The sequence below is a fragment of the Esox lucius genome, chromosome 15 (assembly GCF_011004845.1).
Source record: "Esox lucius isolate fEsoLuc1 chromosome 15, fEsoLuc1.pri, whole genome shotgun sequence".
Classification (NCBI taxonomy): Eukaryota; Metazoa; Chordata; class Actinopteri; order Esociformes; family Esocidae; genus Esox; species Esox lucius.
In genome coordinates, this window is record NC_047583.1 from 21,285,066 (window position 1) to 21,297,454 (window position 12,389).

Genomic DNA, 12,389 nt, shown 5'->3' on the forward strand with positions numbered 1-12,389 from the left:
TTGTGAATGGAAATTCTTCACGGAGCTTGCCATTTGGTCCAGGCTACTTAATCTGTGTGTGGGAAACCGTCCCTATAAAAAGGATATGTTTCTAGTAGAAAGTAGGGAGTGTGCTAAAAGAAGCCCACAAGGGCGACACTTACAGACTAATATCAATGGCACCACACGAGCTCCCAGACCAATACAAACCCTGTGTACATATATACACAACACGCCAAGCCCTTTAGGCGGGCCCAATAACTCCATCACAATCTCCCCTCTGCTAGCATGACAAGACCGCCATGCACGCACACGCACACACACACACACACACACACACACGACTGGACCGCCATGTATACACAGAGCATCTGAGTGGTCGGCTGGCACCGCGGCCTCAGGGCTCCCTGCTCTTTCCCCTCCTAACTCAATCATACTCAAGTTTCACTCTCGCCCATCTGAGCCTAACTCACTTCCTCTCCCCATCTTTTTCCTCGTCCGCCCACCACGCACACTCCTCAAGCCACCCCCCCCCCCCCCCCCACCCACCGCCCCACCCGCCATCCTCCCATCACTCCACGGAAAGCAGGCGAAATCAGCACCCACCCAGACACAGAGCACTGAGGGCAGGGGACGCCGCGCATTGTCCACTGGAGGACTGAATCTGGCTATCATTAATCTCCAAAGGTATGTGAGGATTTGGGGCGTGACATTTAAAACAGGCTACCATCAGGCTGACGTACAGCGCTTTTTGGTAGACAAATGCTAACATTAGCGGATGCCAGTACAAGTCACCCAAAGCAGGAACCTTCCGGAGGGCTGCAGAGCCCCAGTGAAGGACTAAGCTACTGATCCTGAACAAGGCAGCAAGTGAGGGGACTCCAATCCTGGTCAAGTGACAGTGTGGGCTCTGCCTGTGAGACTGAACATATGTTGGAGTCCACTCAGAATCTGCCTCCCTAACCGTGTTCTGGTCTCTGTAAAATGACTTCACATTCAGCCTGGGCCGTTACGGCGAGGCCATTTTGTTTACTGCCTTGCCGTATTGTACGTGCTTAAAAGGTTAACAACTAGCAGATGCAACGCAGGTTGCGCCGCAGCTAAGAGGGCTGGACCCTGTGAGGGTGCTGCTGACAAGGTTCTGCCTGGGTTCACGTCATATTGGGAAATCATTCAAAACACAGTTGTCCGGGCTTGGTCGAGCTTGGCCGGCAAGAAAAAGAACCGACACGGTAATTGCATGAAGTCAAAGCCCACATAAATCTGGCACGGGACGTAGGCAACGAAGGAAAAGAAAAGCTACAAAATTTATCAAATATCTGAAATCTGATTTGAACCCGGGCGTGGTGAAGCGCGAGGCGTCGGGCGTGTTGTGGTGTCAGTGGTTTAAGGGGTTCAACCCTGTGTGTAGGCTCTGTTCGTTGGGCTTCAAAAGCAAACCGCAACAAATCTTGCCCACCTCTACTGTACTACTAAGAGCAGACCCCTGTGTAAGACTGTGTGTGTGTGTGGAGGGGGGGGGGGGGTTAGGTGGTCCTGGAGGTTACGGTGCATCAGTTCAATGCATAGCTGCTGGCACAATTTCCAGGTCTTAGCATTTGTGTAAGTCATTTCCTCCCCCCCACCCCCCCCCACCCCCGACCCCCACTAGTTCCTGCTGCAGGAAAAACAGCAAATGAGGGAAAATAAACAGGGAGGGAAAGCAGCGAAAACAAATTAAGGTGAGCGACACTGAGTGGATGGGGACACCCTCTCTAGGCACCAAGCAGTCCCAAATCAAACCGCAGGCCCCGCCCCTTCAGATAGGCTGATCAAGTAAGATGATGGGAATTCCCTTTGGCCACTGATAAGCCTGGAGGAAGGGCAGCTATGTTGCATACACCAATATCGTGTCTACTCATCATGGCCATTTGTATCATGATAGATATTCTATAGGGCTGTCAAACAGAAATGTCAAGTTTAAAATGATGGGTTAATAAGGGTGACTGTAGAATGGAACATTTAACAGCTAAATCTTAATAGTGGTAGATTCAAAGGTCATACTTTTTTTTTTTACTGTGGTGCAAATATGTAAAAAGCTGTACTTACGGTTGGATATCGCAAGAGGATGCCGTTTAGAGCTAACCTCATTTTACAAGTTTTTATTACTTCAACAGTTTATACATTATTTATCAGCCATTTCTTTCCCTCAGATGCATACAAAACAACATAGAGACATAAGCTTTGCAAAGTCCTCTGTGCACTCAGAAAGCACAAGACAGCAATGTATGATGAGGGGATGTGCTGTTGTGTCAAACTGTCAGTGATGAGACAGGGACTCGAGAAGGGGTTTAAAGGTCAGCTCATTTTCGTGTCGACAGTAAATGAATGAACACAAAATGTCATGCTCAGTTGGACGCAGGTCATGTCTCACCCAAATGACTGAACCCCCCCCCCCCCACCTCGTATTTATTAGTGCATTCTCTAGTGTTACTGTAGACATCGCAACCAATAATACATCTGCAAGTTAGGTTTGAGGGGTCAATTCAATTTCTGTGTTTTGTCCTCAAAAAGCATTGAAGAGAATGTTGACTGGAATTGAAATGGAACGGACCCCAACCAGGCTTCCCAGTGAATAAGACTCCTCCAGTTCAGACGTTTATCTCCTGCTGTTGATGCTCGGCCTGGCCCCAGTACAATGATGAATGGCCACAAGCTCCATTCAATTACGCCCAGAGTGCGAAGAGTCAGAGACAATGGAAACTGGCCTGGGCTGGGCGGCATTGAGCGGGCCGGGTCGTGGGCTGTCCTGGGCGAAGGCAGGCCCCCTTCTTACATTCTTCGCGACAATTTAGGCTAATTAGCATCAACTCCTGCTCCATCCATCATCCTCCTCCAGAAACATAAACAAAGTGTCAGCTCTAGCGTAACAAACAGATCGCCCAGCTACTTAACACAAATTATTCTTACATGAAACGCCGCTTCTCAGGCAACCTTCCCCCCCTTAGGCCATCTGGGGGGGGGGGGGGGGCGCGCGAATGGAGAGAGAGAGCTATTAAAATGAAAGACATATGTTTTAGTCAAGTTCAACTCCCCAGACTAGCTGTGGCTGACGCGGTGACAGTTTCTCCCCCGTCAGTGGAAGGAGTGGTGGGGAGGGTGTGTGTGTGTGTGTGTGTGTGTGTGTGTGGCGTGTGTGTGTGTGTGGCGTGGGGGGGGGGGTTGATGGATTGCACCCAGCTTTAATAAAATGAAATAAAACCGTCCAGGTAAAATGAACAAAGTGCCTGAGTTAAGTCCCCAGATGCCACAGCTTGGTTTAGACAGAACCCCCCCCCCTCATTGATAGCCATGAGTGAGTTAATTTAAGTATTAGAGAAGAATCAGTGCTGTCTGCCAAAGCTCCTGTCAATGATTTATTGGCTTTTGGAAGATACCTCCTGAAAGAAGACATACAGGCTTGAAAAAGGGAAGAACAGCTTGTCAATCTAGTCTTAATGACAATCAACAATTGACACTAAGACATTTTAAGTAAACCCAGAACTGCACCCCAAAAAGACATTCAAATAACTCCCATTTAAAGAACTCTTTGATCACATGTAAGAGGTTTCTTTCCATTCCAAGTAAAAGGGCCCGTTGACACACCCAGGAAATGCTCAGACAAAATGTAAAACATCCTAACGCTGTTTAAGAGTCGACATTCAAGACTTTGTGGTTTCATTAAAACACAATTCGACACATTCCTTTCAATCGTATCTGAAGTCATAGAAGTAATGGGGCCTAACAGATAAACAAATGGAAACTAATTAACACTAATGAATTTCGAGTACATAACAAGTCTAGTCTTCCTAGTTTGAATGCAATGCTGCATTGTACACTGTCAGAAGTCCAGCTGAATCTGCATGGCTGAACTGCGTCCCTAAGGGAAGCAGTGAATCCATCCACCCACATTCACACAACACTGGACGGACCGGGTTCAATTTGTCAATTTTCTATTTCCTTTTTGATGTGATGCAGCGTGTGAAATACTTGGCTAATTAGCGAGGAAGTTTGGCAGAGGAGGCTTGTTGTTTTTAGAGGGCCGATGGCAAACCTCACTCACTCCCTCCAACCAGCGGGGCAAGGCAACAAGGAACTGTGGAAACTCACAGTGACAAATAAACCATCGGAAACCCCTCCTCTCCCCTCCTCTGCTCCAAATGGCACACTACTGCCTACAGAGCTCACTACTTTTGTATGCCAATGTGTTTGTTCCCCAAAATGTAGAGAATACATTCCCATTAGGGACATTCACAAACCCCCACTCCCTCCTCTCAACAGCTCAACAACACAGCTCAACAAAATTACAAAATGGAGCTGGATCGAAGAGCGTGGCTGCTCATTTTTCTTTTCTTCCTTGACAGTATTTATTGCTTATTCAAAATGAAACAAGGGGGAAAGAACACCAGAACCGGTACAACCTGGGTTCAAGTACTATTTGAAGTTGCAGCAGGGCAGGACAAATTGAGTTTGCATGTCGCAGTGGAACCAATAGAAAAGCCCAAAGATTTCTAATAGTGACTGAACCCAGTTATGGAACCAGTGGATATAGGAATGGAGTTCAGACAGGCATGGAGCCTTTAGCGCCTCACAAATGCTACCCTGCTTCAAACGTGACACACTACTTTTGACCAGGTTCTATGGGCCCTAAACAACAGTAGTGCACTGGATAGGGAACAAGGTGTCATTTGGGAAGCTGCTTGTGGCAGATCAGCGGGCCGAGGTTCCTAGCCACGGTGAGGGTGGAAGTGGTAATGAAGTTCACTGCCTCCCAACCTAAACCTCAGGATGATGTAACCCACCGTTTGCTCATTAGCCATGCCTGGAGCCGAGCCAACACTAATTCTCATTCATTCGTGAATAAAGCAAATAGGAGCTCATTTTTTCTTGCTCGTTTTATACTGAAGAGAAATTACAGTTCCCCAAGATCAACTGCAATGTGAAATAATAAAAATACACATGGGGGGAAAAAAACTCTCTGCTCTCTGTCCCAAATATTAGCCTACTATAGTACAGGAACCAGAGGACCCAGGTCTAGGGTCCTTAGTAGTGTACCGTTTATGAACAACAGGATTCCATTTTGGACTCCTCACATGGGAAGGATTAATAAATGAATAGGTTTTGTCATTTAGTCAGCTTGTGGCTTCACATGAAATGACGCTTGATTCACCCACACGTAAAACAACACCCGCGTTCACCTCCCTCCCCCAGTCCCGTCTCTGTCTCCCACCTTCTTTCCCACAGAGCTACATTTCTCTTGCACAGTTCTATCCTGATGGGTATCACGCAAAACAAATGAGGCTCCTGAACACCTCCGTGGCTAATACTGCACGGTCAAATGGCAATTTCCTATTTAACGCACTACTGTTGAGCAGGACGCCTGTTAAACACGGTCCCCTGGACAGGCAGTGAGGAGCCATTGAGGAGGTCATCCCTGACTGAGCAGGAAACCCCTAATCCTCCTTGTGTTCGTCCCACTCTCACTTTATTCCTGAACAGCTCTTCCAAACTCTCTCTCCTCGGTTTCTCTGTCCTTTCCGGTAATCTCTGTAAACAGCCACGTTTATGTTCTTCATATTTTGCTGTATTTATTTCTTGTTACTGAGAAATACTTTGTGTAAAGTCCTCACGTTAATACCCTGTCTTTCATTTTGTATTTTATGCTATTTTCCTCCACAAGCATTTTGGGGAACATGCATCAGTATTAGTATTAGTTGACAACGCCTGTTAACCACAACAAGAGGCAATAAAATGTAACAAAATAATTGAATCTGATCTCTCCCTCGCTCAGTTTGGGTTGGATGTATCAGGGAGCAGAGTGGAAGAACATAAGGTCGAACATGGACAAAGCCTCACTAGGAAGAGAGAATGGTGTATTCCATGCTGATGTGGAGTATAAGCCTACATGAAAAACGTCAATGAAATAACTTTGATGACTCTTTCAGTGATGTATTAAGCAAACTATGTAAATGACAGTAAATCCCTACAAAATGTCCGTGGCTGAGGAGTGAGTGTGTGTTTGCGGCGGGGGGGGGGGGGGGTCCTCTCAGATGACATTACTGAGGAACTGGAGGGAGATTCAGGTGCTGCTCATCTGGCAGAACTTTCAGAGGCAGACTTCCAGGGAAAGAAAACAAACGCTGTTCCGCTTCCCCACAAATGGCTCCCCGCGAGCAGGCAAGGTTGGCAGGATGGAGGGGCTGGGCTGGAGGGTTTGAGAAAAGGGGTTCAGCCCTGTACCCCAGGACAAGGATGTTTGGGTTACAAAATTCAGCTACTTCCTCTAATTGACCTTGTACCCTTTCCACTTATTTATAAAAACACACATCTAAGTTATCGAAGTGAAATAAAGATGAAAAAATAAAGATTAAATAATAATGACAACCATCATAATCATATTCATCAAATATTGGTAATATTATTTCTTTCAATATAAGATAACAATACAAAATTAACAATTATATTACAAATACATATTTTAAAATAATATTTTAAAATAATATTTTAAAATATGTATTTAAAATATTTATATTAACTTTGGCATTATTAATATAAAAATATAATATTCTGGTCAGAATAGAATAATTGTATTGCTACAAATAAATACCGGCAGAACTTTTAGAATACCACTGAAGTTGTGCACATTTTGCTATAGATACCAAACAACTGAGTACATAAATAATCTGTAACCAGGTGGAGGCAGTGGGGGGCGGGGGGGGGGGGGGGTTACTAAACAAAACATTTCCTCAAGTAATCAAAACAAAAACAGACCACAGAACAGGGCAATGGCCTGTGTAGAATCACAGGGAGACATTTCCTTTAAGAATAGCCATGCCATCAAAGTCATTTTCCAAAATCATAACGGACAAACAAGCATGGCTCGAGTGTGTGAGCGCATTATATGTCTTTGTGCGTCTGTGTGTGTGTCTATGTCAGTCTGCATTGGTGCGGGTAAGACCTGATAAATTGGGGGCCGGTGCAGATTGTCCCCGGGGCCCCATATGTTGAGGCCCTGGCAGCCCGGTGGGCAGGGAGAGCCATTATGAAAGGCACCCCAGTGAACACGACTATGCTGGGATCCTCTGAAAACCTCGTCCTGGGAGGTAGGCAGTCGCAGGCCGGTCGGAAAATACTAATGTAGCAAAGGAAGACATTCATTCTGTAAGTTATCCCCTCCCGCACGCATGTACACACACACACACACGCGCCCGCACACACACACCATTCGGACCATTCCTTGTAAGAGATGGTCATATTTTCCCCCCTTTTCAAAACACGAACATAAATACGTCGGCCTGGCCTAACACAACCATCTGACTTAACGCGTCCAAAATGGCACCTCTACTCCCTTCGTAGTGCACTCGGGGGGCCCTGTTCCGAATTAGCGCACTAGAAAGGGAACAGGACGCCATTCTGGCCGTGACCACAGTGGAAACAGCGCCTCACCGACCTGTGTGTTCCATCCAGCCAAAGACTTCTGGGGGATTCTTCCTATGGAGAAAGCATCTGGTCACGGATCTCATCATCATAGAGAAGAGAAGGCCAGATGAGCTACGAGAGGTCCGGTAGTACGGCCCATTGCGTGCACACACACACAACACACACACAGACACACACACAGGAGCATTAAGCGGCTGGTCAGCTCCTCTATCAAAGCACTGATTACTTAACCTTTCAATCCAAGCCCACTCCTCCCCTTCATCCTCCTCTCTCCCCCCCCCTCCCCCCTCCCCCATTACTCTCCCTCTCTTCCCTCCCTGGTAACAGAAGCAGACGAAGATCCGTCTGGAAGTTGGTGTAAAACCCGGTCGTTTTTCCCGTGGACCCGGGTCGCCTCAACCACTGGGACGAGAGGAGGACGGCCAACAACGCGCGACTGTCGCGGCAGGGAACGGGCTCCACCTTTCAGCCCTTCGACGCTGTCCGACGACTCGCGGCGACGCACCGCATGCGGTTACCGCGGCCAGACGGCAGACAATGTGAAAGCTGTTGAACCGCTGACCTCGCACGTGCACCTCCAACTCCGGCTCCGGGGGCTCTTTGGTCCCACCGTGAAAGCAAGAGAAGGCAGCAACACTCGTAGCATTCAGCTGGAGCCCTTCTCTCTGTAATGAAGTGCCACTGTGTGGATGGGATCCAAGGGGGTACTTGACTGTCGTCTTTATGGAGGACACGGGGTGACGCCTCCGTAATGGAGCTGCAACCTGGGACCCAAGCTCCCTGCAATGATTTATACACGATCCACGTTTCATACGACAACTATCAGCTGTAATACACTTTCAGAGGATATAGAAAAGTGAATTCACACTAGGAATTGGTGGCTTTAGAAAATACACACTATGGAAATACCACCATTGGAGTGGAGGCCTCCAGCCAAAACTCAATTCAGTGTCATACCCTGAAAGGTTGAATCACAGTAAAAATAAATGCCTTAATATAGAAATCGGATGCAAACCAAGAAAATAAAGGATTTAGACATGAGCACGGCTCTTCGGACATGGAAAGAGAATTTTGGAAAGTTACTGGTGTTAGTGAATCGTCAGCTTGAGCTAAATTAAGCTAAAAGTCAACAAAAAAACCAAAGACCAGTAATTAGTTGCCCCGTTCTGTAATGATTTCCTCTTAACCTTTCAAAGTCAACGCTCTCAGTTCTTTTTCAACACCTACAGCCCTAAAGTCTGAATACTGCCTTCGACTTAGTGGTAACTAAACTTGCACGAGTTCATTTTCCATTGCAAAATATTTCAGGACGTTTTGCTACAGTATTCCCTGCTTGCCGTGGCCAAAAGGTGAGTCAGCCCAATCAGACTGACAGTAGCTGTAAACAATAGCCGAGTACAGTTGAGTCAGTTGACCGAAGTGCCCCGAGGGTCAGCGTTCAGCCCTACAGGACACTAAACATCGAGGAGGGGCAAACCACAGCCGTGACAGAACCCGCTCGTTTCCAAGATCCAACAACAGTTTTCTATCTTTATTTCCAGGCCATAATTGTCTTTATTTCAAACATAATAAAAGAGGAATGGTTGCGTTTCTCTTTTCTGCCCGCTACGTCCACTTACACGAAAGTGACATCCGTGCCCTCCTTGATTTCCCTGCATGGCGCTCGGCCCTTTTGAACGGATAATGCAACAGACTCCAAACAAGTTTAGTTTTGTTTGTCATTATCAAATGTTACCGCTTTCCCTGCCAGCGTCCGCCTCCTAAACCGGTGTCATCCTCTGGCTGCTCAACATCACACATAATCTAATGTGTCTATACATTTGAGCTTCCCTAATCAAAGACTTGTCTCAATACGCTCTCAAACATACAAACACACACACACACACACACACAAGCGCACACGACAACCAGGCACACAGGATATTTCCTGTATGCAGTAAAGACACAAATTGGTTGAGGAGCACAACAAATCACATTATGATTACTGTACCGGTCTAAACACTCATCATGTTGATACAGTTAACAACTAGGGCAAGTGTGTGTGTGTGTGTGTGTGTTACTGTAAAACCTATGTTCTCCCAGTTTACAGCTCATCTAGAATAACACACTCACACATACGCCCACGGCCATGTAATTCAAGGGTTCTTTAGGGCTTTTTTTGTTTTTGTTTTTTTGACAGTACTTATTATGTTTATTTATATTTCTGCACTTGTAGAAGAAACCCAAGGTTTGTAATTATCTGAACTTTTGATTTTTGTATCAAATTTGGTTTAGGCCATGGTTTGTCTTCAGCATATTGAATCATGTAACATCAAACAAATCTGTTTCAGGCAATCATGTGCCATAAACATTTTATCTAAATCAAACCAATCACTGAGAACACAAAGTAATGGTCTTTAGAAGCTTGGCAGTTACGGTGTTGGTATCCGAGCAGGCAAGGTTGGAAAATATGTGTGTGCCCTTGAGCAAGGCACCCAACCCCCCCCCCTCCACACTCTTCCAGTCTCAGGGGGAGTGGTATTTGCAGAAACAAATCACACCAACAAAGTCACGCAGCATATGTCAGGCTGGGGATTTTGTAAAAGCCCTTAGTGACAACTGCTGATGTAAAAAGGGCTTCATAAATAAATGTGATAGACTGAACTTGAAACAGGACAGATAGAAGCACTCATTTGACCTTCTCCTGGTTACTACTGCACCACAGAGGCTACAATTGTCCATTTCTAGTTTCCAAGGCATGTGCTTTAGGACCATTCAGTAATGCTGGACAGAGTGCATGGATTAGGAGGTTGAGCCTCTAAAGAGGACGGTTCTGCTTTATTAGAAGAAAACCATGTTGAAACGGACACATCCGGGTGAAGGGCGCCGTGCTCAGAGCGCCACTCGTGTCCCAGAACATACATTTGCCAATTTTTTTCCCCATTGTGACTTTAATTAGCGGGTTCAGACCGGGTCGCTTCTGACTGGACACAGGACAGGAGTGGTCTGTCTAAAATACTGAGCTTTTTATACACGTCAACGTAGGCTGGAGAGCCGGAGCACAGTTGTGTACACACTAAAGAGGCGAGGAGCATGGGCGCACAAACACACTCGCGCAGGCAAACACACACACACACACACTTTGTTCCAGGGTCACTTTCGCCCTGCCCCTTGACTACTTACCCTAAGTGCTCAATTAAGCATAGCTTGTTTAGCTGATTTCCTTCCCAGTTCTGTTATTGTTACCATGTGCTCTATGTATGCCTTCACTTTTCTATTCCGGAGGAATTCGCTGAGGCCGTCTGACTGTTTTCTTTATATCTGTCCTCTTTCCTCTTCTGCAGTTTCTCCCCGACGGTATAGTCTACATCAGAAGATGCCCGGCTTCTTCATGCCACTGAGTGCAGATGTCATCGGTGGCATGACGCGCATTAAGTGGCGACGTTCCCAGGTGAGGATAGTGAAGCGGCATCGCGCTGGCCCAGCCAAGCGATGGTTAACGCTGTTTCGTGGAATGAGAATTTTACCTAGCGCTGCGTGTCATGGAATGGGAGACAAAAGAAGTTTGTCATCGTAAATAGCGGCCACCTAGATTGGCTGCAGTGGCCTTGTTGTAAAGATTGTTCCTTGGTAAATTAAACCAGCGATAGTCCAGGGACAGCCTCCCATGTCGAACAATCATAATTATCCTGCTGATTCTGCTCCTAGCATAACACTGCAATTATCCTTCATACTGCGCACAGCAACCCAACATGCATGATGGATGGCCTGTGTGTGTGTGTGTGTGTGTTTACTGCGATCATGAACTGTTCAGCAATCACAACGGAAAAGTTTCCTCCTAAACAGCGTGGCCTCCCACTTAGTGAGTGAGCTGGTTTCATAAATCAAGTTATTAAGATAACGTCAGCAGAAGGTCTATGGGTCCTACATTACAGCACTAAATCTCCACAGGACCTCCCAACATTTCACTCCACACAAAAGTGATGCTAAATAGAGCCTTGATATCCATCTAATGCCTAGAAGACTGAACTTACCAATTCACAAAAATAAGAATGACTTAAAATTACTTACTTTTTGACTAAGTCAAATCCATTTCACCATGTCAAACACTTCAAGCCATTTGTAGTCCAGCAGAAATGTAATATTGGAGATGGTTTAATGAAATCAACCCTACACTTGCATAAAAACTCAGGCACAAAAATTGCCAATCAGTACCACATTGGTTTAACCTGCACAGAGGAACAAGACGGGGCACATCGTCGCTGATCGTTTTTTTTTTTTTTTTGCTTAAGATGTTGAGATTTTCCAAAGCCACCAGACCACACACAGAAATCCCCCTTAGACCTCTTGATGCGACACTCCCCTGAACCTGAATCTTCCTGCCATACTAAGCTTGATCATTCTGTTGGCTGTCTGGCAAAAGAGCTGATTGGAAGAACAGTATTAATCCCTGAACTGATGTATCCTTGTACCCTTTTTAGTTAGAAATTCTTACTTAAGGTTGTCTTAATTAAATGTATCTAGGGACTGAAGTCACAAATATAGTCCGAAATAATTAAAAGGAACTTTCTCCCTCTCATGAACAAACTTAAAAATCAATACATTAAATGGAAAACCCAATTTTATTTCTTGAGAAGAGTCAATGCTATTACGATTTTCCTCTGTTGTCAATCCATTTATCTGAGACTATAAAACACATAGGACAGGAGGTAAAAGCATCTTTGTAAATAAAAATTGGAGCGAGCGGTCCGCTAAGAAAATGTTTTGTATTACTGCTAAGAAAATGTTTCGTCCGCAAACGCACGTCTCCGAGCTAACACGTTTTCGCTAGATGATGTCGTCCAGTTGGTTTAGACATGAGCGTGAGGACTGCCACTCCTATTTCAACAGCACGGTGATTCAGAAGTCAATTATTCTCATAATCCTGTTAAATGTAGCAACATCCATATTTGGAAGCAGCTTAATACACACTT

General features: G+C 45.7%; 1 protein-coding gene across 4 annotated transcripts in view; it reads right to left on the bottom strand.

The window, feature by feature from the left end:
• Positions 1 to 12,389, bottom strand: part of slc25a21 (solute carrier family 25 member 21) — a 115,346-nt gene that overhangs the window by 91,402 nt on the left and 11,555 nt on the right. Inside the window, exon 1 of one of the 4 annotated variants that reach the window (XM_013137331.4) lies at positions 11,488 to 11,570. The exons of 2 other annotated variants lie outside the window; for them this stretch is intronic. The gene's annotated coding sequence lies outside the window, so the exon portion shown is untranslated. Of the gene's footprint in view, positions 1 to 10,599; positions 10,966 to 11,487; positions 11,571 to 12,389 lie in introns of those variants that run through there. One more of the 4 variants, XM_013137332.4, reaches the window with a different exon arrangement.